The sequence below is a fragment of the Gigantopelta aegis genome, chromosome 8 (genome assembly GCF_016097555.1).
Source record: "Gigantopelta aegis isolate Gae_Host chromosome 8, Gae_host_genome, whole genome shotgun sequence".
NCBI lineage: Eukaryota > Metazoa > Mollusca > Gastropoda > Neomphalida > Peltospiridae > Gigantopelta > Gigantopelta aegis.
The window spans coordinates 4,654,372-4,680,072 of record NC_054706.1 but is presented as its reverse complement, the minus strand read 5'-3'; the positions used below and the strand labels follow the sequence as shown (position 1 = coordinate 4,680,072).

Below are 25,701 nucleotides of genomic sequence, written 5' to 3'. Positions count from 1 at the left end.
GGTTTTTTATATGTTACCTATTGTTTTTAAGATGAGATCCCACTAGAGTCCATTTTGTAAGCCCAGGAAGGAAGGAAAAAGAAAGAAAGGAAGAAAGGAAGGAAGGAAGATGTTTGATGTAACGACACACTCAACTCATCCTAATCACATCTATACAGCATGGAACATCAGCTGATATGAGAGGAAACCCACTGCCACCATGCAATAAACTACTCTTTCTCATTTTGTCCTTTTTCCATAACAGGGGCGAGACATAGCCCAGTGGTAAAGTGCTCACTTGATGCGCAGTCGGTTTGGGATCGATCCCTGTTGGTGGGCTATTTCTTGGTCCAGCAAGTGCACCACGACTGGTACATCAAAGGTCGTGGTACGTGCTATCCTGTCTATGAGATGGTGCATATAAAAGATCCCTTGCTGCCAATCAAAAAGAGTAGCCCATGAAGTGGCGACAGCGGGTTTCCTCGTTCAATATCTGTGTGGTCCTTACCCATATGTCTGACGGCATATAACCGTAAATAATGTGTGTTGAGTGCGTTGTTAAATAAAACATTTCCTTCTGGTTTTTTCGATAACAATAAGGGATCCTTTTATATGCAGCATTCAACAGCAAAGCACTGGCTGGAACGAGAAATGGGCCCACCGACGGAAATTGATCCTAAACTGACCATGCATCAGGTAATCACTTTACCACTGGGCTCTGTCCATGTCCTGCCCCTCTAAGCTCAGCAACTGTTTTGCAAGTATTAGCTGAGCCATTAAACAACTTACAGCCTTACATCTCTTAATGCTGTGGTCTTGTCTCATCATATACATCATCATACACCCAATAGCCGATGTACATCATGCTGGGGCGCCATTAAACAACTTACAGCCTTACATCTCTTAAAGCTGTGGTCTTGTCTCATCATATACATCATCATACACCCAATAGCCGATGTACATCATGCTGGGGCGCCATTAAACAATTTACAACCTTACATCTCTTAAAGCTGTGGTCTTGTCTCATCATATACATCATCATACACCCAATAGCCGATGTACATCATGCTGGGGCATCATTAAACAACTTACAGCCTTACATCTCTTAAAGCTGTGGTCTTGTCTCATCATATACATCATCATACACCCAATAGCCGATGTACATCATGCTGGGGCGCCATTAAACAACTTACAGCCTTACATCTCTTAAAGCTGTGGTCTTGTCTCATCATATACATCATCATACACCCAATAGCCAATGTACATCATGCTGGGGCGCCATTAAACAACTTACAGCCTTACATCTCTTAAAGCTGTGGTCTTGTCTCATCATATACATCATCATACACCCAATAGCCGATGTACATCATGCTGGGGCGTCATTAAACAACTTACAGCCTTACATCTCTTAAAGCTGTGGTCTTGTCTCATCATATACATCATCATACACCCAATAGCCGAAGTACATCATGCTGGGGCATCATTAAACAACTTACAGCCTTACATCTCTTAAAGCTGTGGTCTTGTCTCATCATATACATCATCATAGCCGAAGTACATCATGCTGGGGCGTCATTAAACATTCATTCATTCATTCATTCATTCATTGTCTCACCATATTACAGCATCATTTACTAATGAAAAGTGCAAACACAACTACTGTTTTAACAAACTTTTGTGTTATCGCCTTCTGTGGTTGTCTCTATTCTATTGGCTCAACATTAAAAACATTTATTAGTGTCAAAACATACCATTTCTGTCACGTTTGTAAATAGGTAAGGCCCATGTATTGCGAATAAAGTGTATTTATAACGTGAAAGTTTCATGAACTGGTGCATTAGACCAACAGGTAGATCAACAAACTGGTTGTATCAGAAAGGACAAACCCAGGACCTCTGACCAGGTGATTTTTCATTGTTTTTGACCGTTAGTTATGTGCACCAGCAACTGAACCGTGGCGGTTCCTGGCTATTCTGCAACAGTTCCATCAGAAACATACCAAGACAAACAACATTCCTCAGGCCTATCACAGCCCACATGGCACCATCTCCAGCCAATATTCTCCCCTGGCAATCAGCAATCAAAGGTGGCAACAATATGTCAGCTGGTCCTTGAAAACACATTAGATATACACCTAATAATTTTTAAAACAAAGTAATTGATTTAATATGTAATTGAAGTTACAAAATGCTCAATTAGTCAGAAACATCTCAACTCCGAATAGTCTCTTTAATTAATAAAGTATACGTTAACCTTCTGACAACTGCAGACAAGATATCTCACCCGTCGACATACATGTACAGTGCATTCCCCAATTCATATTTCCCGCCGTTTGGCACACGACACTCACAGGAAATACTTTATTATCAGGAAATGGAAGACAACTCAGTTTCCTGTGTCTTTAGTTTTTGGGGTTTTTCAATGGAAAATACCTTGGAATTTTGAGTTGAAAAAGTGGTTTTTGACAAGTATTTTGGCTTGACAACAATGGCAGCACGTCATGGTAATTTTCAGGAATTGATAGCTGATTGTGACAATGACAGCTAATTTGATAATAAATTTGATCGTTTTACCAACAACAAAAATCACCAAATATTGGGATATGAATCATAGTTTGTTTTGTTGTTTTTTAAATTATGATCAGAAAACCATTGTTATTGGGAATAATGGACATAAGTACTGGACAGCTGGCCACAAATGCCCGTAAGAAAAAGCAACTTTTTGTCTAATTTTAATCAAAATTAACTAATCTAAAATATCATAAAAATTAGAAAAACCCACAAAAATAATACTTACCAATTCAAATAGTAGTTTATGTATTTATAAAATATTTAAGTGAATATATGTGAGTAAAAATTATAAACTTGTACCCACTCAAAATGTTTTTTGTCAAAATTAATCCAGTGCAAAACGGCGGGAAATATCAATTGGGGAATGCACCGTACAGTATGTCAACTGGCATGACGTCGGGCGAGATATCTCGCCTGCAGTAGTCAGAAGGTTAAGAAGATTTTAGCAGTATCTTCGTTGAAAATTGCCATAATTTTTTGTAACAGTTGCTGTATTGTGGAGATAGGGCCAATGCTGGAAGTAATAGAAACCTATTGTGGTCAGTTCTGGGTACCTTTTTACAAAGTAATCTCAGTGCTAAGATCAACCTAACTGCAAAGGTGATCCTAGCGCTTGCTTTGTAAAATGGGGCCATCCACTCTCCACAAGTTATCTTATTTCGCTTGCTTGATCAGCATGGAAAAAAGACTTTTTATATGTTCTCCACAGTATAATTGGAACAAGAACTACAATCAAAGACTGCATGTTGCTCAAATATTTACCTGCATTTTTGATTTTTTACATGGATTTTGAATTTTTTATATGTATTTTTGTGAGTAAACATTTGGTATTTCAAACAGTGAATTAAGTTTGTGTTCAAGAAAGGTAATCATTACTAATCACTCACTATGCCTCTAGCACTTGCCTCCATTCCCCACCCCATTCGTATATTCCTAAAGCAAGATTAGTTTTGGCAATATCTTAAGTTCAAACTTTTTGGAGCCATATAATTTCTGTTTTGTCTAGGTGTTTAAGCACCTGTGGTACTGAAACAATGTCTGCACATGCAAGTAATTCCATTTCTCACAACAAAATTCAGGATAGGTTTCCGATGAGCTAATATACTATGTATGATGTACTAGCAGGTGCCAGCTCTCAGCTAGGAAGATACAGAGCAGCATGTGTAGGTTTCAGCATCCAGGATTTATTAAGTTTGATCAGTGACGAAGTAGAAGCAGCAAACAGAAAGACTCAATCATCTGCATGTTTTGCAATCTTAATGATTGGGATGATAAGTGGAGAAGTTCAAAGACAGACCAGTGTTCACCTGATGTGCACTGCAAGGCTTCAGACAGACAAGGCAGGCATCAAATGCTACTCGAAATGCACAATTAGTATTCTGAAGATCAGTTTCACAAGCAACTTCTGCTGTCCATCTTAATTCCCACAGTATTTCAGACAAATTGATTTTCAGAAGAGATCATATAAAGTCTTAAGTTTTTATCTATGTCTGTCAAGTCTTCCACAGAAGAGACCATATAAAGTCTTATGTTTTTATCTATGTTTGTCAAGTCTTCCACATTGCTGTTTAAAAAGGTTACACTACAAGTTTAATAGTGATACTAATTTCTAGAACTGCTTTTCAGTTTCTAGCATTTGTTTCTATCTTGAAATTTGAGAAATAAAGATTGCTTCCCAGTCTACACAATGAATTCTGAGTATTGCAATGGGTCAAGATTGATTGCTCAGTAGATTCGGGGAGGTCAAAGGCTGTGTATGTACTGTCTTGTCTATTGGAAGATGCATATAAAAGATCCCTTGCAGCTTCTGCATTCAGACAAGTGGAAAATGGTAGTGATCCTAAAATGAGTGCTTTTACAAAGAAACTGCTATTTTATTTATTTGTAACTTGATATTTTGTATGAATAATTAAGAACAGAATTATCCCGAAATTTCCCTAACTTTGTAACAATCCTGTTATGTCTAAATTATATAATGTCATCAAACTACATGCCCTTCACACATGCTCATTAGGTCGTAACATAAAATAATGTAATGGAAAGAAGATAAGAAGATAAATTACTAATAATCAGTTAATGGATTCACTTTACAGGTTGTAAGCCAAAACGAAAACCTTGGATATGAAAAAAACAATTGGTGTTAATTGTTAATAATAGAAGACTACAGACAAGTGGAAAGGATGCTTCCATTCCATGCTGTGTGCAGAATGGATCATTGTTAGGTGGGCAGGTAAAACAATGGCTAAAGAAGCGAGGCAAACTGCAAGTGGCTCCAAAATGCAAGTGGCTCGTCGTAAATCTCTCAGTTCAAAGGGAACATATTCTGCAAGGATGGCAACATTGCTCGTATCAATCACCAAGCTGGAATAATGACCTGTAGACAAAGCCTGCTGCTAGAAAAGTAGCATACCAAATGACTAACATATGAGTTGTGATGTGCTGGCGGAATTCTCAGCTGACTCGCATCAGAAGTAACTTTCTTTAACTTGCAAGGCAAAAACCCTGTTGGCTGTTTAATTTGTAAACACGTTGTTGTTCATGTGCTTGGGGCTTCAGGGGTAAGAGTTAATTATGCACACAAACATACTGGAACTGTTGGGACCAACAGAATGATGTATTCTTAGAACATATGTCTATTAGTTTTTATTTATATGCACAAAAATGTTAAAAACTACAACTGAAATGATGAGCGAACATTTTCCGTATGCAAGGTTTACACTGTCACTCACCAAATGTGAATTAAAGTTTAATTTGATGAATCTATTTCATTACTAACTTGCCAAAAAGCTAATATGAAAATTGTTTGTCATTTACAAATGTACCTTCACTTTTACTGTTTGGCTAAATAAAACGTTGAATTAGCAACAGATTTTCTTACTAAATTCACCAAATTGCTCATATTTTATGTGCATCAGCACAGACTCTACTTATGAACAAATTTATTAACACAAACATTTCAATTACTGAAATAAAAAGTTTTCTCAGAACATCTGCCTCACATTTCAGTTATGCACACCAAACATGTTGCAAACAGAACTGAAATAACAAGTGGTATCGTGGACCACCTCCTTTACATGTATATCTATAAATACATTCTGAACTACTGAAATGACAAGTGGTATCTTGGACCACCTCCTTTACCTGTATATCTACATACATTCTGAACTACTGAAATGACAAGTGGTATCGTGGAACACCTCCTTTACGTGTATATCTACATACATTCTGAACTACTGAAATGACAAGTGGTATCGTGGAACACCTCCTTTACGTGTATATCTACATACATTCTGAACTACTGAAATGACAAGTGGTATCGTGGAACACCTCCTTTACGTGTATATCTACATACATTCTGAACTACTGAAATGACAAGTGGTATCGTGGAACACCTCCTTTACGTGTATATCTACATACATTCTGAACTACTGAAATGTTTTCTCAGATTACCTGCCTTGTTTCAGTTTGTACTGAAATGGAAAAATATTTTCAAAGAACATCTGCACCAGACTTCAGTTAATTATACAAATATTGTAAATTCTAGTGAAATAGGACATGTAATCTCAAACCATTTATCTCATAAGTGATTTGTACAAACATATCCATAACTATTTGGAAATGTGAAGTAACAGGAAATGCCTTCAAAATCATTTGGAACTGTAGTCATAAAGTATTCTTCACTTGAGTATGTTCAAGGTCCATGATAACAACTATCCAACGAAATGATCAGTTAGAGATTTAGTAACAATTTTGTTGCTTCAAGTGAGATGTGTGGCATGACTGCACTTCACATGATGGCATATAAATAATCTTTGACAGAAAACCTTAGCTATCCTCTACAGAGCTTAGTGATGAGAGCAGTAACATATGATTAATGTAAAACATAATCTTACGCTGAGGAACATAATGATCGGAATTTTTGGGAGTTTTTTAAACCCAGAAGAATTTTAAACTGAAAATGGAGAACTGACGAAAAACATCAATTTTACCTTTGAGAAATCAACCTATGGATGAGACCACCAAACTATAAAAATACACAATCTATTTTGTTCTTTTTTGTTAGGTATACAGACAGAAAGAGAAGATATCTATATGTAAATCCCATCTGTGTGTATTGACCTTCCCACAGCAGAATTTAGTCTGGTGGTAGAGCACTCGTCAAGTGAACAAAGTGAATAAATTACATTCCCACTGGCACTCCGAGGCTGACTTATCATAATGCTGAGGTTAGTTTTGTCCAATTTGTGGGATTGTGCATTTAAAAGTCATGCAGTATATCCATGTGGTACCAGTAAGATTTTTTTTACAACCCAGATCAAGTGTACATAAGTATTATCATTGTTTATATACATACATGTGCAGTAACAACCACTGCATTATTAACTGGTTTCAGTGGTGTAGTCATTAAGCCATAGAAATTAAGGATGGTAGGTACTGTGTTCAAACCACAGTACCAGCTCCCACACAGAGTAAGGTGTATGACAATTTCTTTCTCATAAACAACTACTAACAAACAACTAACCCACAGTCCTGAACGGATGGCTTAGATGTGTGCCAGGCCAGTGTGCTTGAACCTTAATTGGATATAATCTCAAAAACAGTATTTCAATATATATGAAAACCACTAAGTTGAGAATACTACAGACACATTATACCACATGCACTGGTTTTACTCAAATCAACCCATTGGATTAGCTCCAACCTGATGTGCGGTTGGTATGGGATCAGTCCCCATTGGTGGTGTCATTGGGCTATTTCTCATTCCACCCAGAGCTCCACAACTCGTATATCAAAAACCAAGGTATGTGATATCATGTTTATAGGATGGTGCATATAAAAGATCCCTTGCTACTAATGAAAAAATGTAGTGGGTTCCACTCTCTATTCAATGGTTAATAAATCAGTATGCTCTAGTGGTGTTGTTAAACAAAACAACTTTAATTTTACTCAAATCACTGCACATGTCCTCAATGGTTGGAAATACTAACAAAACAATAGGAAGTTACATTTCTTCTTAAAATAGGCAAACTTAGATTTGTTAAAGCAAGCAATCAACAGGAATCTCGAGATGAAATGTTCACATCTGGTGAATATTTTTTAACATGAAAACCACCATTCTTGAGGAATTAGCTAGCTGGTTGTGGTAGCTAGATTGATACAGCAATCTGTTTTAAAAACAGTAAAAATCATCACAAATTGTGGTTAAGTGAATAATGGAAGTCAGTACCAGACATCTACCACAAATACATCTGACCCTCAGAACTGAAATCAATACTTATAAATCTTACCCTGTAATGCACATACAACAATTATTTTATGACTATAAGTCAAAATGATTGAGCAAAGTGGTAAACTTATACCAGTAACCATTTGAAAGTGTTGGATTTGTATTGTATATTTCTTTGCAGTCTTCGCCAGGAAAGGCAGGTGATCATTACCATTCGTTCCATGCACACACACACTTGGAAAGTTATAGGAGAGGCAAATTAATCATCTTGCTATAAAAGTTTTAACAGATTTTACTTGAAACTTCCTGCGACTGATCGCTTAGGACCCCTTCAGAAAAGTGATCTTCAGCTCGTGGCAAAGACTGCCTTCTGTAGGAGGGTCAGGTAACCACACTCCATCTATCATTTACCTCTGGCCCAAAACACACAGGAATTTATGACAACTGTTGCAGTTATATATGTTTATTTACAACCTTGGCAGTGAGATCCACAGAAGATGCAAGTAGCTATCACTGTGAACAGGTGAAAGGGAGAGATCTGCGTTAAGCCACAAAACACCTCAATCTGGCAATCCTGCACCACTGATGGTTGATAACAAAAGACGAACACGGTCAGTTGGCATTAATTTAGATTAAACAAACACAAAAAACATTTCAATAGACAGGTAGTTTAAGTGCTTATTATATTGTAGGGGTTTCAGAATGTAGTTATCTGATGCCCAAGACCAAGCAAGTTTTTTGGGGATGAGTATTTCTGATGTGTGTGTCTGTGGTTTACACTTGGACTACCAAGCAGTCTCTTTGGCCATGACCATGTGTGCCTTATAGATGGATACACATTTTCCTATACCTAATGCTAATAAGAGTACTGGTGAGGTACATGATACACCTGTCGGGAGTTTGATGGAAAACCATAGATATTAATGAATATGTTATGGGTATGATTAAATTCGCTAAACACAATTTTCCTATGATGTTCTGAATATAGACAAATTATTTGAATTATTTGTATCACAGTGACCTAGTAGTTGTATGTGACAGACCACCATCCCAAGTTGTTCCTACATGTGAGGTTTGATGGTCCTGTATGCATCTGTATGGAAGATATGGTCTGGACAAGGATTTACTGTTATGTGCAGTAGACCGTGAAAAGTAGGTAACAGTGACCTAGTAATAGTATGTGACACACTGCCATCCCAAGCTGTTCCTACATGTGAGGTTTGATGGTCCTGTATGCATCTGTATGCAAGATATGGCCTGGACAAGACAAAATTAAACAGACGGACAGACTATGCCATATCATAATATGAGCCATTATAGACTGGGGTATAAAAAGGCTTGGACATTGAAGTTTGTTTTGTTGAACAACACCACAAGAGCACATTGATATATTAATCATCGGCTATTGGATGTCAAACATTTGGTAATTTTGACTTAGTCTTAAGAGATGAAATCTGGTAATTTTTCTATTAACAGCAAGGAATCTTTTATATGCACTTTCCCACAGACAGGACAGTGTATACCACAGCCTCGATATACTGGTCAGTTATGATGCACTGGTTGGGACAGGAAAAACACAATCAGAGATTGGGTCCACTGACGTGGCTCGATCCTACAATGAAAGCACCTCAGGCAAGCACTCTACCGATTGAACTAATTCCCGCCCCCTGTAGTTCGCTTTGTTTAATTACACTAATAGAGCACATTGATTAATTAATCATTAGTTATTGGATGTCAAACATTTGCTAATGCTGTCAAGTAGTTTTCAGAGAAAATCTGCTATATTTTTCCATTAGTAGTAAATGATATTTTATTAAAGTTTGTTTAGTTTAACGACACCACTAGAACACAATGATTAATTAAGCATCAGCAATTGGGTGTCAAACATTTGATAAGTCTGACTCGTAGTGATCTGAGGAAACCCACTACATTTTTCCAATAACAGCAAGTGATCTTTTATATGCACTTTCCCACAGACAGGAAAGCCTTTGACCAGTTGTGGTGAACTGGTTGGAACAAGAAAAACCTCAACCATATGCAATCTCTTACAGACAGGACAGTAAACACCACAGCATTGGTGCTTGGTGAAGACAGGGAAAGCCCAGTCAGAGAATGGATCTACTGAAGGGGTTAGATCCTAGGACCAAAGCACCTCAGGCGAGTGCTGTACCAAGTGAGCTGTGTTCAACCCCCCATCCCTAACACAGTTCAAAACCATTAACAAAATTAAAACAAAATTGGAAGTGTTTATGTTGTGCAGATCTAATAAGCAACGTGTCACGGGGAATAATGCCAATATTGGTGAAATTCTTCTCTATTTATTTTTTTCCTTTGTTTCTTTTGGTATATGATTATTAATGGGTCCACGGAGATCTCCAATTGGATGGGATGTGGGACAGACCTGACATATCAGTTTGTAAAACACACACATGAATAGACACATGTTCAGTGTAACCTGATGCCCATGACAGCACACTTTTCATAATGTATGGCTTTCACAGCTTTAGGGATCTGTATAACAGAACATTTCACCTAAACTAATGCTATTGAGAAATAAAATACTGAAAATCAAGTCCACAAAGTTCACAAGTCATCAGGATGTAGGTGGTGTGTAAAACGATATCCTACTAGTAGCAGTTTATGACTGCCTTAAATCAGTCACTATAATTAGTCAATTCAAAAAAGTCAAAAGTTTGTTTTGTTTAACAAAACCACTAGAGCACATAGATTTATTAATCATCGGCTATTGGATTTCAAATATTTGGTAATCCTGACAATCTTAGATCTTTTATAGGCACCATCCCAGACAGGGTAGTACATACCACAGCCTTTGATATACCAGTCATGGTGCACTGGCTGGAATGAGAAAGAGAGCAATGGGGCCACCGATGGGGATCGATCTCACACCGACTGCGCATCGAGCGAGCGCTGTACCACTGGGCTACGTCTCGCCCCTACATATATTTGAAGTAGCATGAAGTGCACAACTCAAGAAAGATGCTTACTTATAACTAACAGAGATGTGTTGGCAGGTTTTTTTTACAGTAAAGTACAGTTTGGAACAGTGACAAACATACATGTAGATCCCCCATACCTTACACATAACTTACACATTGATATTGGCTGGAAACTAATAAACGCACACAATAATGCAGTTTATCTGATGTATCACTGACTAAAATGAGGTACATGTATCATGCAAAACCACATTTTGATCTGGTGCATACAAGTAAGTCTTCATAATTTTAATTATTTTAGTGAATACCTGACAACTACAGGCTGTACACACACAACAGGTTCCACTTTTGTTAAATAAAAATATAAAAATTCAGACCCATGTCTTAAATAAATCTTATACATGATACAAATGCAGTTAAATTCTGGCGACTGTTTAAGCCTTGAGTGTGGACTTTTTAAAGTTTTATACTCATGGTCATGGTATTATCATCAATGGATTGACGGCGATAGTGATTAATGAACCATTATGATTTTGCCTACCTTCCATTGGACTCTTTTATCTTGTACAGAGAAATGATGGTAATAGTTGCTCACATTCAACATTAGCTATAAAAATATTCAAACAAGAAGACAATTGCATCTACCATATTATCTTCATACAGGTGCACCAGGCTGGTGACTACAATACAGGCAGTATCAAACTACTTGTAAAATTAATGTTATTTTTCTATAAGAGCTGGATGTAGTTCAATGTGGGATTTGGGGCGGAACGTAGCCCAGTGGTAAAGTGCTCGCTTGATGCGTGGTCCGTCTGGGATCGATCCCCGTCGGTGGGCCCACGGCTGGTATATCAAAGGCCATGGTATGTGTTATCCTGTCTGTGGGATGGTGCATATAAAAGATCCCTTGCTGCTAATTGAAAAGAGTAGCCCGTGAAGTGGCGACAGCAGGTTTCTTCTCTCAATATCTGTGAGATCCATAACCATATGTCTGACGCCATGTAACCGCAAATAAAATGTGTTGAGTGTGCCGTTAAATAAAAGATTTCCTTCCTTGTGGGATTTTCCCCCCAACTCAAACAGTGCCTCACAAATGGTACACTTATATATCAAAGGTTATGGTATGTACAGTCCTGTCTCTTTGTAAATATTAACCTGTATGGCAGTAACATGATCAAGTCACCTAGACCAAGTGCTGAAATAACCATGTTAAACATCAAATATCCATAGTTTAACATCTGTTGATGTGTCGGTAAACAAATATTCCTTTCCTTTGTCTCACTATATAAAACAAGAGCTGAAATGCCCATATGTTAAGACACAAAATAGTCATAGTTACAAATCTGGTTAGGTTTCTTTAAAACAAATATTATTTTCCTTTCTACTGCCAAACAGTAAAAATAAAATAGCAAGTAACTGTAATTTAAGATACATCAAAAATAATATTTATCAGTGAGAACCCTGACCGTATCACCATCACCTTTACAACGGCATCAAACAATATGAAGACAGACGTAAAAGCATGTTTACCATTGTGATAAAGATCACAAATTAGTTATGCTACACAACATCACGATCTGCCAGTCGCTTGTAAGCTTCCATCCTACAATAAGCACCACATTAAGGAAGTTGTATGGGCAGTGTTTTAGTGCATGCATGTACACCACACAGCCACATGTATTCTGAAACTTGCTATGTCAAGTGTATATTTAATTCACCGAGTATTCAAAATATATCACCAGTTTAATTTCCTTCATGTGAAATGTAAAGTTTGTTTTGTTTAATGGCATCACTAGAAAACATTGATCAATTACACATCAGCTATTGGCTATCAAACATTGGCTAATTTTTTCTTGTATTCTTTTGAAGAAACCCACTATATTTTTCCATTAGCAGTAATGTATCCCACTGGCAGGACAGCACAAACCATAGCCTTTGATATACGAGTGGTGGGGCCGTGGTTGGGACAGGAAAACCCCAATGGGTGCACCAAGGAGGTTTGACCCTGTAACCCAATCACCTCAGGCAAGCACTCTACCAACTGAGCTACATCCCGCCCCCTTCCGGTGTGTGATGCACCATTCTTCAATTTTCATTAGACACCATCTCTAATGAAGGACATGTAAAAATGCAGTATTTGCCCTAATAATACTCAAAATATGGGACATTCCAAACTGCTTTATACTACTATGTATTAAATGTAATAAGATGTGTCATATTGTATCAGGCAGTGGACGCCATTCATGAATGACGAAAACGACTATAGTTTCTGTGTATAAACAATGGATGAATGAATAAATGAATGGAATGGAATGGAATGGATGGATGGATGGATATGGATGGATGGATGGATGGATGGAAGGATGGAAGGATGGATGAATGGATGAATGAATGAATGAATGAATGGTTTCATATCACCTATTAGGTGTTAGTAAACAATGTTATTGGATGGATAGGTGAGATTGTATCTTTAAAGACCACAATGACAACAGACCAATGCTGCTGGTGCTTTATGTGTGCAACTTACTCACCTTGAGCTCTTCACTCACTTCTACCAGCACTTTACACTTGTCAGTTTCATTTATTTAAAAAATATATATTCACAAACAAAAACAAAACAAAAAACACAACAAAAAACACTTATGACTGGAAAATGTTCTGTAATCACACACCAATGTATTTGCTCAACTTTAGTCTATTTATAGAAGAAAAATGTAGCTCAGTGATTGATGTGCTCTCATTAACTTCCAGGATCATAGGTTCGATCCTCCTTAGAGGACCCACCAATGGTTTATTGTTTGTACCAGTCCGTGGTCTAGGAGTTGCAAACATAATGCTGCTTCGTTCTGTCTGTGGGAATCACATACCAAACATCCCTTGCTGCTAACTGGTAGGAATAACACGTGGCAGCAGCAGGTTTCTTCTTTAACAGTTACACTCCAGACCACATGTTACACTTTCAATGTGGCCACCGACTACACTACTTGCTGCTTGTTGGTACAAAGTTTTTAAAGTCATTTTCACTGTCAGCAATAAAAAAACAGATATTAAGACATCAAATAACTAATTTAAAAAGTACTGAGGTATTGTTAAACAAATATTTCATCTTTCCTTTCCTTAATATATATATATATATGCCATCCCAGGTGACTTTCATCTTGCAGACTCAGCAAATTGCACAAACTCATACATACAAAGTTTAAAATTTGTTTTGTTTAAACGACACCACTAGAGCACATTGATTAATTAATCATTGGCTACTGGATGTCTTCAGATGAAACCTGCTACATTTTTTTTTAGCTCAAACATAAAGTTAAAACATTGGTGGAATACTAGTAGTATGTCTGTGTGAATAAACTTCCAGTAATTGAGAAGTTTGCAAGTTTTAATTTCTGAATGTCTACAGATCAAGACATAACCGATTTGCAGTTTGCATAAACTTAATTTTGCGTTACTGACATGTGAACTGAACGACGGTTCACGTGAAATATTGTGCCCTGTAAACCCACCAGAACTCAACAAACGAGAAATGACAATCTAATATTATAACAACTGTTCCTTACATTACATTATTACACGCATGGGCAGAGAATGCAGTGGGTGGCCACAACACAGCACAGCACATTCCAAGCCGTATTATCATTAGGCTCAGAGTCGGTCACACACATGGAAATTCTTATCGTTCAAGTCGACTAATGGAGAAATTTATGCGTTGGCAAATTAGTACTGCCAGATTTTGTGGGTTATAATATGATCTACTTGAGGGAGGATGGCGGTACGGACTACACACGGTTGTAAATATGCATGTAGCCTCGCATGCCACTATTCCAGAAATAAACGGTTGGGAGCAATTAGTCTAGAAACGCATGTACAAGCATTAAAATTTAGATGGCTGGGGGTGACTTAATAGCCAATTTGCTTACAAGAATACAAACATAAAACATACAAAGCAATAAAGAAATTTTGTTACATATTTCGTAAGAATTGTGAATCTTTATGACTGTCAATAGTTCTGCTGTAAATTAAAAAGGGAATGAAAAAGAATTTGATAAATTATGGAATTTTTAATGCTTTGTAACAATAATCAGTTAACTAGTAATAATAAATTTGATTGTCAGTGCACCACATATATGTTTGAATTCAGGATAGTTGAGCTACAACTATTAGGTTCTGTCGAACAGAGCGCAACACAAAAACTTATTACAGACTTAAAACAAAAACTTTTCTCTCTCTTTGTTTAACAATACCGTATGATCATACCGAATCATTATTAATCTGCTACTGGATGTCAAATATTTGATAATTCTTGGATAGTTTTACTTTTAGAAGAAATGTTGGTGTATTCTTCCATTGTGAGTAAAGAAGTTTTAATATGCACATTCCCCTAGATAAGACAGCACATACACAGTCTTTGAAATACCAGTCGTGGGGCACTGGTTTGGATGGTGGGGTGGGGGGAGAAAACCCAGTCAGAGAATGGGTCGACTGAGGAGATTCAGTCCTATGACCATAGCACCTCAGCTGAGCGATATTGGGTGAACATTTCACAGGCCGCCGCCGGGAGCGATCTCAGCATGGCACAATGGGTGCAGGCCAACTCTGTGAGTCCTCCCCATGTGCTTGATTACATAAACAAAGAACATTTAAATTGCTGCCTTTTAAAAAATAATAATAATTAAATTAAATTAAATTTAAAACAAAAACCTACAACCATTGTGCTTTCTGTAATGTTTATCCTCAGTAAAATTCAATGGCATGGAAGACTAATATAATGTGATCAGGGGATCTTCTGGGGATGGGATGGAGACAGATTCCCATTAATTGTTACAAGAGATTCTTCACACACACACACACACACACACACACACACACACACACACACACACACACACACACACACACACACACACACACACACACACACACACACACACACACACACACAGATCAAACTGCAGAGTAGCATTTTGAAATTATGCCCATTTTGGCACGTAGTGTTCAGAAAGTTTTAACTGTAAACAAATTGTGTGGAAACAGCATTTTGTGATTATTTTTTTTCCAACTGTAGAAAACACTCAAACCACTCTTCACAGGCAGGTGTGGTGCATTTGTGACACTAGGAATGGACTACTTCCTGACATTATTTATGTCACTCTACCTACTGTTTTTTCAGTGAAAACCCTGGCAATTAAGCAGTTCCGTGTGTTGTCTGTTCTGCAAGCAGGAATACTAATTAACATACATAACTCATCAGACAGGTTCTGTGTACAGTCGTTAGACCTTGTCCCAGCTCTACATCACAAGCATTGGATCATTCTTACATAAATACACCCACACAACTTATCCACTCATTGACACTGTAAGTGTTATGTCTACAATGTGGCTATTTCACCAACACTGTGGTTACCATGAACTTGCTACGGTATACTTTATGTTAAATATAATCATGTATGAAGTACACACAAAAACAATAAAATGTGTTGACTCTGGCTATGTACAAAACATCGAGATCCATAAAATGTGTTGAAACTGGACATGTACCAAGAACTACAATATGTACAAAATGCTGTAATGCATGAAACATTAAGGTCTCCATGTTAGAATGGTGTAAAGTGTTGTAACACAAATACATTCAAGTTTCTATAAACTTCTGAACAAAATCCACCATCTTTTAAAAACTATAAAACTAGCTCAGACAGAAGTCAAAATGATTCCATCACTTCCGATATATCAGGTCCTGGTTGTCCTCTTCCAAAACATCATGCTCTGGAGGTGGACCTCTTCAGAACAAATGCAACATAAAAACAAATTCATCCTTCCTGCAACACCTGTAGGAAGACAACCACTCTCCTAAGACTGGCTTGAAAGAATCAAATTTCTTCCATGACCACACCTATCCAATCATCTTGTCAAGTCAAAAAGATACATTGGTTAATATGCACTTTCAAGAAATAGAGGATACCTACCCTAACATGGAGAAAATTCAACGCAGACTTGGCAGCTACATGTAATTCTGCTTTTTCATTGTCCTTCATGCCAATACAGCTGTTCACCAAACAAAGCACAACATTCTTATTGGCAATTCAACAGAAACAAACAACAACAAAAAGCACTTGGATTCATGTTTTTGAGAATGAAAGAAGAGAACTATTGCTAGCACAAACATGCGAAAGTGCAGGGTTTTTTTTTTTCTCAGTAGCAATAACGGTTCATCTACACATACAATGAAACATCTTTAAGTCTGAACTCCCTCAAAACCAGATGTTTTTCACAGTCCCTTTTAAAATATTAATACACAACTTTCATTTTAATCTCTCAAAACAAAATACCCCTTAAAACCAAATTCCATGGGTATCTGGTTTAGAGGGGTTTCATTTGGATATGATTTTGTATTTTGCTGGGACATCATACATGTTCATTGAACACCAGTAGCAGGGCACAGGTTGGAATGGGAAATAGGCCACTGGGTCCAGTAAAAGGGTATTAAATAAACAACTGCCATCAAATAACACATCAGCCTCTCCACATGTGTGCGTGCGTGCGTGTGTGTGTGTGTAACAGAATCCGGTGTACCGGAGGTGTACGTGCTGACAGTACTTGAGTTAACTGTTTTACAGTACTTCCTGGCATGTGCTCAAATCACCGTGATAATGGCGTAAATACACAACCTCCACTAGTTTCAGCCTTGTCAAAATGCAGACTATCTGAGGCATGTGAACAAAAAGTGATGAGTTAGTGAAAAGAATCTTCAAATCTAAACACTAAATAAAAGCCACTAAAACAGCCAAGGTTCAATATACATGCATGACCTTCAAACAACTTGCAATACTTCAAGGTCAAATAGGAATAGAAGAAAATAAATGGCAGCAATAAACCAATTGAATAGCTTTTTTTTTAGCAGCAGCAATCCAACATTAATGATATTTTCCAAGGTCTTAAGACAATGTGTATGGAATAGGTTTCTTTTTAATGACTCCACCATATTTAAATTTGAACACAGAACTCGGAAATTATTATATGATGTTGCTCTTCAAATTACTGTCTAGAAATAGTTTGTTGGCACAAGCAGCACTTAATGACATCAGTGTGTTTTTGCCAACGTGTACACTGCTGAAAATAAGCCATGTAGAGTTTTCTTTATTTCACGGAAATGCGCACAGCTGACAAGGCCATCAAACAGACAACGCTTGCTGCTATGGAAAGCAGCTCACGCAGTTGAAAAACTGATCGGGAAGAAGAGAAAAGCAGAATGCAACAGTCGTGTATTTCATTTCCTGCTTACATATCCCCGGTGACTTGGTCAATGTATGATGAACAAAGCTCATCAAAAACATTCTCATTTGTAAAACAATAATTACAATCTCAAAACAGCACTATTTATTGATGCCTGTAGTTACGTGCGAGATCTTAGTCATCTTAAACATAAAACGTTTTGGTTTTGGGTGGGTTTTTTAACACCAGTAGAACACATTGATTAATTAATCATCGGCTAATAAATGTCAAACATTTGGTAATTCTGATGTCTTCCAATGAAACTCATTATATGTTTTTATTAGTATCAAGGGATTTTGAATATGTACTTCTTAGAAAAGCAAGATGATCAGTTATAATTCTTTATAAAACTATTACCAGAATTTAGCATGCATAATTCTTTGCAATACTATCACGTTTTATGTCAGTTATATGTATATTTGTATTATAATTCTTTATCATACAAATTTGTGAGACAAGGAAAATTTACTTTAAAGCTAATAGCTTTCAACCTACGCAGTGGAGTTTTTAATTCTCCACAGCACATTTTGGCCTTGGACTGTATTCAGGGATTTTGTCAATGGCATGTTTCTACATGTAGCTATGGACATTTTCTTAATTGCAGGGGTTGGATCATACAAGCTTAAACTATTTTATTTTTATTTTATTGATTCAATAAAAATATAATCCTTAGGGATATGCTGTTCCAGAATTGTTTAGAATCGGTTGCCATGGAAAGTTTACTGATTAAGGTCTGGTTTGTTGTCATGTGTTTGTTTAAAAAAAAAAACATATATCGATTAAAAGTAAAAAATATTAAAATTATCTTGGTGAACACAATACGTGTATATATTCCTAATAATTTATATTTTAACCAACATTATAATCAAATGTTGATCAGTTGCAGGGCTCACGCTATCAGTAGCCAAAAAATGGCTAATAAAATTTGCAAGTGGCTAAAATTTTGGCTAAGCCATTTTCTAACTTCTGATATGAACAAACGGTTACATAATCCATGTGAAACCTTGAACATAATTTTAATACCTAATATTCAGTTAGCGTAATAGTGATTTCACGGCTGTAACGAGAAACAGTGTCATCCAGAATACAGTCAGGGCTCGCACTATCGGTAGCCAAATTAGCTAATTTTTACAAAAAATGGCCAATAAAATTTGCAAGTGTCTAAAATTTTGGCTAAGTCATTTTCTGTCTTCTGATGTGATCAAAAGGTTACATAAACTATCCGACACCTCAAACATAATAATACTATCAAATATTCAATTAGCGTAATGGTGATCTCGTGACCGGTAACAAGAAACGGTGTCATGCAGAATACAGCGTAGGCCTTATAATGTTTGCTTATTTTAATAATCACGGTTATTAATTTGTAACGGCATGCATTCAACATGTATGACAGCAATGTCTGGAAGATCTGTAACTTGTTTATTTACTTTGTAAAATCTTTGAACCAAAGTAATAAAAACAGACCGACAATGTGTGTCAATTTGAATTATACATGCCAGTTCAGGGCCAAAAGACATGTAGACCATCTCAAGGTCTGAGTTCAGCCAGACCGAGTGAAAACAAAACGTTCGTTAGACTGGTTTGTGCACTTCACGTTAAACCAAATGGACACAACGAATACCAATCAAATAGTTCGCGAACATTAGGAAGAACATTCGTTGGCTGAACTGAGGATAGCTCTTGGTGCGAATATACGTCACGCTTCAGAGTCAAGAGACATTGTTGCGGACATTAAACAATACGATTATGCAAAAATAAATCTTTACGTAAATTTGTAGAAAAACAATAGTTATTCACATCAATGAATACCTAACTGCAGTGTTTGTTTATTCCTTTGTCTTTGTTAGTTTCGTACCCATGGTCGAGAGCACGCACGCAGATCGCGATCGCCGGAAATGAACATGCAGTATTTAAATTATACAAATTGCAGTTAAATGTACACTGAATAAAATTAGTTTACAGTAATCATATTTGTTAGATAATTTTAGATATAAATTTGTAAGACTGTGAGGTGACATTTAATAAGTTAGCTGGATTTTAAAAAGACCGTAAATTTTAATTTTATTAAAGGATTTGTTGTTAGGGTTTTTTTTTTTTTTTTTGGGGGGGGGGGGGGGTTTAATAAATGTAGTATACTGTGGTGAAGTCGGCATTCTTAGATGAGGTATTTTGCAAGCAGAAATCACAACAAGCATTTAACACGATGCTGAAATCAACAGCAACAACATGGCACAGACATGTGGTGTGGGAATTGATGGGTCACTTAAAAAAAAAAAGTTATTCAAACTAACATAAAGATTGCTATTTAAAGAAATAATGAGTTCTATATAAAAAAATATAAAAAAAACTCTCAAATTTGTATTTGGCAAAAAAGGAAGAAAGAAAAAACAACACCATCCATAAACATCCACCCACCCCCATATTTCTGTACGTTTGTTAATTTAATGTCATAGGCCTTAGAAGTGGGGGTGGGTGTATGGCTTCAAACTGTGAAGATATTGCTTAACCCCATCCCAACCCCACCCCCGCTGAAAAAAATCGAAGTAATATATTAACTGTCCTTACCCCCATTAAGGTTTTGTTATTCCTATTTATTCCAGTTTGTACACAATTAGCTGAAAAAGATACATTTTCATATTCATATATAAATACTCTATACAGTACTGTGTAAAACAAATTTGGTTAATGCATTTTCAATATGGCTAATAAAAATTCCATTTGGCTAATATTTTGGCTACAGGTATTTTTGATCCAGGGTGAGCCCTGACAGTGTAATGATGTTTGCTTCTTTTAATAATCACGGTTATTAATTTTAATGGCATGTGTTCAACATGTATGAAAACTAAGATCTGCAGACTGTCCTTCTAACTTTGTAAAGTCTTTGAACCAAATAAAACACCGACAATGTGTGTCAATTTCAATACACATGCTAGTTCAGGGCCAAAGACAAATAGAATATCCCAAGTTGTCATAGGTCACGCTCTTCAGTCAGCTGCGATCACATGTGTCAAGTAACATGGTTGCGGATCTTTAACAATATGATTCCATGCAAGTAAATCTTGATGTATATTTGTACAAAAAAACAATAGTTGTTTGCATCAATGAATACTGAACTGCAGTTTCGTTTATTTCTTTTGTCTTTGTTTATTTCGCACCCATGGCTGAGAGCACGCATGCAGATCATGCTCGTGGAAAATGAACATGTAGTATTAATACAAATTGCATTTAAACATACACTGAATGAAATTAGTTTGCAATAATCACAACATTTGTTAGATAAATTATTATATTTGTAAAACTGTCAGGTAGAATTTACACAACATAGATGCAATATATTTTAGATGGATTTTTTTTTTGGGGTGTGGGGGGTGGGGATATCATGTTTTTGTTAACAGAAATATTAGTGACCAATAAAGTAAATATGCATTTTGTAAAGTAAAAACTTGGAACAATGCGTTAGCTATGACACATGTCTAAAGGTTGCCTTGCACTAAAGCTTCCTTGTCATAGTTTAGTTCACCATCAAATATTTACCGAGTAAAAGCAAATGTTGTTCTGATAGGTGCATGCAGTAACATGCAACAATGTCTGTGTGTGTCAATGATAATACACTTTTGCTCAGGGCAGCATTCGAAATAAACACTTGTCCTGACAAGTGAAAATCTGCAAGGACAAGCAAACTGCACCTCAATGGTTGTCCAGTAAACAATAACAAAATGTATAATGCTGTTTCGTTTTGAGCAATCAAAAACATTGTTCATGCTCTTGAATAAAATTAACAAGTAAAAATATTGGTGGACAAGTAGATTTCTAGATGTAATTATTCAGTGGACTAATGAAAAATGATGCTTATTTCTTTGACTGCAGTGTATAGTCATGCAATGTTGGTGTAATGATCCACTAAAAGTCCTTCTGGGTTTGAGCCAGTTCTGGGTTTGAGCCAGTTCTGGGTTTGAGCCAGTTCTGGGTTGCAGCCAGTTCTGGGTTGCAGCCAGTTCTGGGTTGCAGAGTATTAACCAGCCTGAGAACTAATGGCTCTACCACTAAACTACCAAATGGCCAAATTCACACATCTGTTTCTCCATTTGCCATAGAAGTTTCCTACACAATTTGGATGGAATTGGTCAAGTAGTCTTGGATAAGTCAAAGAAATGAAAAGCTTGCACACAACAGATGACAAAAAAATATGAAAACCTGAGCCTAAAAATGCAAGTACCTTATTTTAAAATGGTTTCATTTTAATATCTTAAGACAAAGAAATGACCATGTACATATGCATTTGTATTATATTCATAAGATTACAATTTTAATATGTCCACATCAATGACATTTGGGTTATGTTGCCATAAACAAACATTTTTTTATTATCACTTTATCCATGAACTCTGAATAAACACTCATTGTTCTTTAGCAAACCACACAAGTGGACTGGTGCAACATTAAAGTTAAAAAAAAATTTATACAATGAATTACATGTTGTACAATCCAAAGGCCATGATATCCATCCACAGGCAATAACCTAAACATTATTTACATAGATGAGAATGCCCCATCCCAAAAAATCCTGAAAATTACAGAGGCATATTTAGAACATAGTTTAGCAGGTTATAAATAATAATGCCAGGCATTACAGGGGAAATGCTCCCCTCGACAATTCTGAAAATATAATGGCCTGAAAGCCAATTTCCTGGCATCTGAGTAAAAATATTAATCTTTTCCTAATTATTAGTTTAGATAATTTTTAAGGGTTTTTTAGTTGATTTTATTTTGGTGGTTTCGCAATATTTTTATCTATCTTAAATTTTATAATACAGTTTATATTTTTACAGTAGTTGACACACATTACTTCTTTGCCACTTCCTGTCTCTCACATCTACAGCTTGTATTTTGAACCAAATATCAAATTATGTTGTATGTAGTGTTATTAATAATTTGTTAAAAATGTGTACCAGACAAAAAAAACTTTTTCTACCATTCTTTTTTGCTTATTTGATGTCAAGTCTTCGTTTGTAGGCTATGGCTAAATGTTAACTTTTTTTTTAAAAATCATTCGTTAATTTTCAGAAGTATTTTTCGTCCTTGACTTTGTATTATTAAATATTGTTTAAATGATGCAGATGTAACAAAGGCTGTCTTATTGAAATTTGCCCAAAATTTCACCACTGTCACTTGTTTGGCTGACAGGTTACATGAGGGAGCATCGACCGGCGTATGCCACTGTCGTCCAAACAATACACACATTTAAATCACCACGAAAGTCAAACTTGATCTGTAACAGAACATGGTAAAGCTATATAAAAAAAAATCATATGAATAGCTTATGGATTTGCCCTTTTTTTTCACAAGACACATTTTTGTATCTTCTACCTTCAAGGGACATAACTCTGAAAAATGGGTAAACGCCATGAAAGTTAAACTTGATCTGCAACAGGACATGGTAAAGCTATACACAAAATATCAGCTCATTATTGTTAGGCCTTGCGGAAACTAAGTCTGGAAAATTGTATGTGTGATAAACAGAATGACAGACATACAGACAGAAGGATAAAGACGAAACCTATAGTCTCCTCCAGCTGGACTGGTAGGAGACTAACAAGTAACACGAAAAGTTTGTTTTGTTTAACGACACCACTAGAGCACATTCATTTATTAATCATTGGCTATTGGATGTCAAACATTTGGTAATTTAGACATATTGTCTTAGAGAGGAAACCCACTACATTTTTTTCCCCATTAGTAGCCAGGGATCTTTTATATGCACCATCCCACAGACAGGACAGCACATACTACAGCCTTTGATATACCAGTGGTGGTGCACTGGCTGGAACGAGTAACGAGTAACAAGAGTGCATGATATGCAGGAACAGTCTTCATCAATAAAGGGGAGTGGTCACTTGCTCTCCCCTCAACGCCTCAACATTTTGGGTTAGCTGCAAACTGATCAGCCTTGCAATAAAATGGTTAGGATTTTTCCTTCCTAACCAGTGCCCAACGACCAAAGGAAAATTGCACATAAAATATCCCTTGCTGTTTTATTAGTAGTAGCCTATGTGGCGGTTGCAGGTTTATTTCTATTGAAATAATAATGTTAAAGATTAAATTCATAGTTAATATAAATATACTCAAATGTAAATAAAATTACTTTTTCTTCTTTCACAAAAAGCATATTATTTATTAAAACTGGTATTTCTTATAGCTCTGCAACTTGAAGCAAATACATTCATAATTCCTTTAAACGTAGGTAACTCATAACTGATGTAAGAGGAATAACTAATTTTTTCTTTTAAAAAAAGGATGGATGGATGGAAGGATGGAAGGATGATGGATGGATGGGAAGTTGAGTGGGCAGTTCGTTAGGGGTGGTTGGGAGAGTTTTGGGTGGGTGGAAGGATTGAAGGATGCATTGATTGATGGATGGATGAATCGTGGGATGGATGGATGGGTGAATGTGGATGGATGAATGGATAGATGCTTGATGGATGGACGAATGGATGAATGGATGAATTAAAGTATGTATGATCTATGGATGTAGGGATGGGTGTGAAGGATAGATGGATGAATAAAAGGATGTGGATGGATAAAAGGATGTGGATGGATGGATGAATTGGTGAATGGATGGACAGATAAATGGATCAATCTATTCATTGATGGATCAATGGATGGATAGATTTGCAATGGCGAATGGATGGATGAATTATGTGAATGTGGATGGATGGATGGATATGAGTGAATGTTGATGGACGGATGGATGAGTGAATGTGGATGGATGGATGAATGGATGAATTATGTAGATGTGAATGGATGGATGAATTATGTGGATGTTTGGATGGATGGATGGATAGATGAATGGATGTAAAATCATTCAAGTGTGAAATACAGTAATAACTCAACCACTCAGGGCTCATAATATACAAAAAACCCACTGTCAAAATGTGGTGCAAGTTACAAAGTAAACAAATGCTGTTAATATTAAAACAACACCTACCTGCTCCCTCTGGTACAACCGGCAGAATCTGAAAATAAAACAACAATCAGTTATTTATTAATGAATCTCTAGAAATAACAAGCATTCTGAGAGTACTGCTAAAGCAATATATGTTCCCTACCAGGCCCAATTTTTTTTCGTATCTCCTAAATTCAAGGGCCATAACTCTTTAAAAAGTGGGTAAATCATCATGAAAGAAAAACTTTATCTGTAACCATACATGATAAAACTGTATAAAAAAATTCATATCGATATCTTCAGTCATTGGAAAACAAAAATCTGGAAAACTAATTTTCATATTTCCCCGAGTTCAAGGGCTATAACTCCATCAACATGAGTACCGGTTAGGTACAGAATACGCCCATCAGGAGTTTGATGGAAACCATATCTATATTAATGAATAAGTTACAAGTAGGATTCAATTTTAATTATGTGAAATGTTTGCAATGAGATGGATGAACAGTTTGTTTTGGACCAACCACCATCCCAAGTTGTTCCAACATGAGGTTTGATGTATGCAAGATATCGTCTGGACACGGATTTACTGTTATGTGCAGTACACTGTGAAAAGTACGTCACAGTGATCTAGTAATAGAATGTGATACACTGCCACCCCAAGTTGTTCCTACATGTGAGGTTTGATGGTCCTGTATGCATCTGTATGCAAGATATGGCCCGAAGGATTTACTGTAATGTGCAGTAGACCAT

At 36.4% G+C, this 25,701-nt stretch overlaps 1 protein-coding gene across 2 annotated transcripts in view; it reads right to left on the bottom strand.

Moving 5' to 3' along the window:
* Positions 1–25,701, bottom strand: part of LOC121378508 (myocardin-related transcription factor B-like) — a 124,428-nt gene that overhangs the window by 82,669 nt on the left and 16,058 nt on the right. For both annotated transcript variants that reach the window (XM_041506708.1, XM_041506709.1), the window contains exon 3: positions 24,994–25,021. The gene's annotated coding sequence lies outside the window, so the exon portion shown is untranslated. The remainder of the gene's footprint in view (positions 1–24,993; positions 25,022–25,701) is intronic.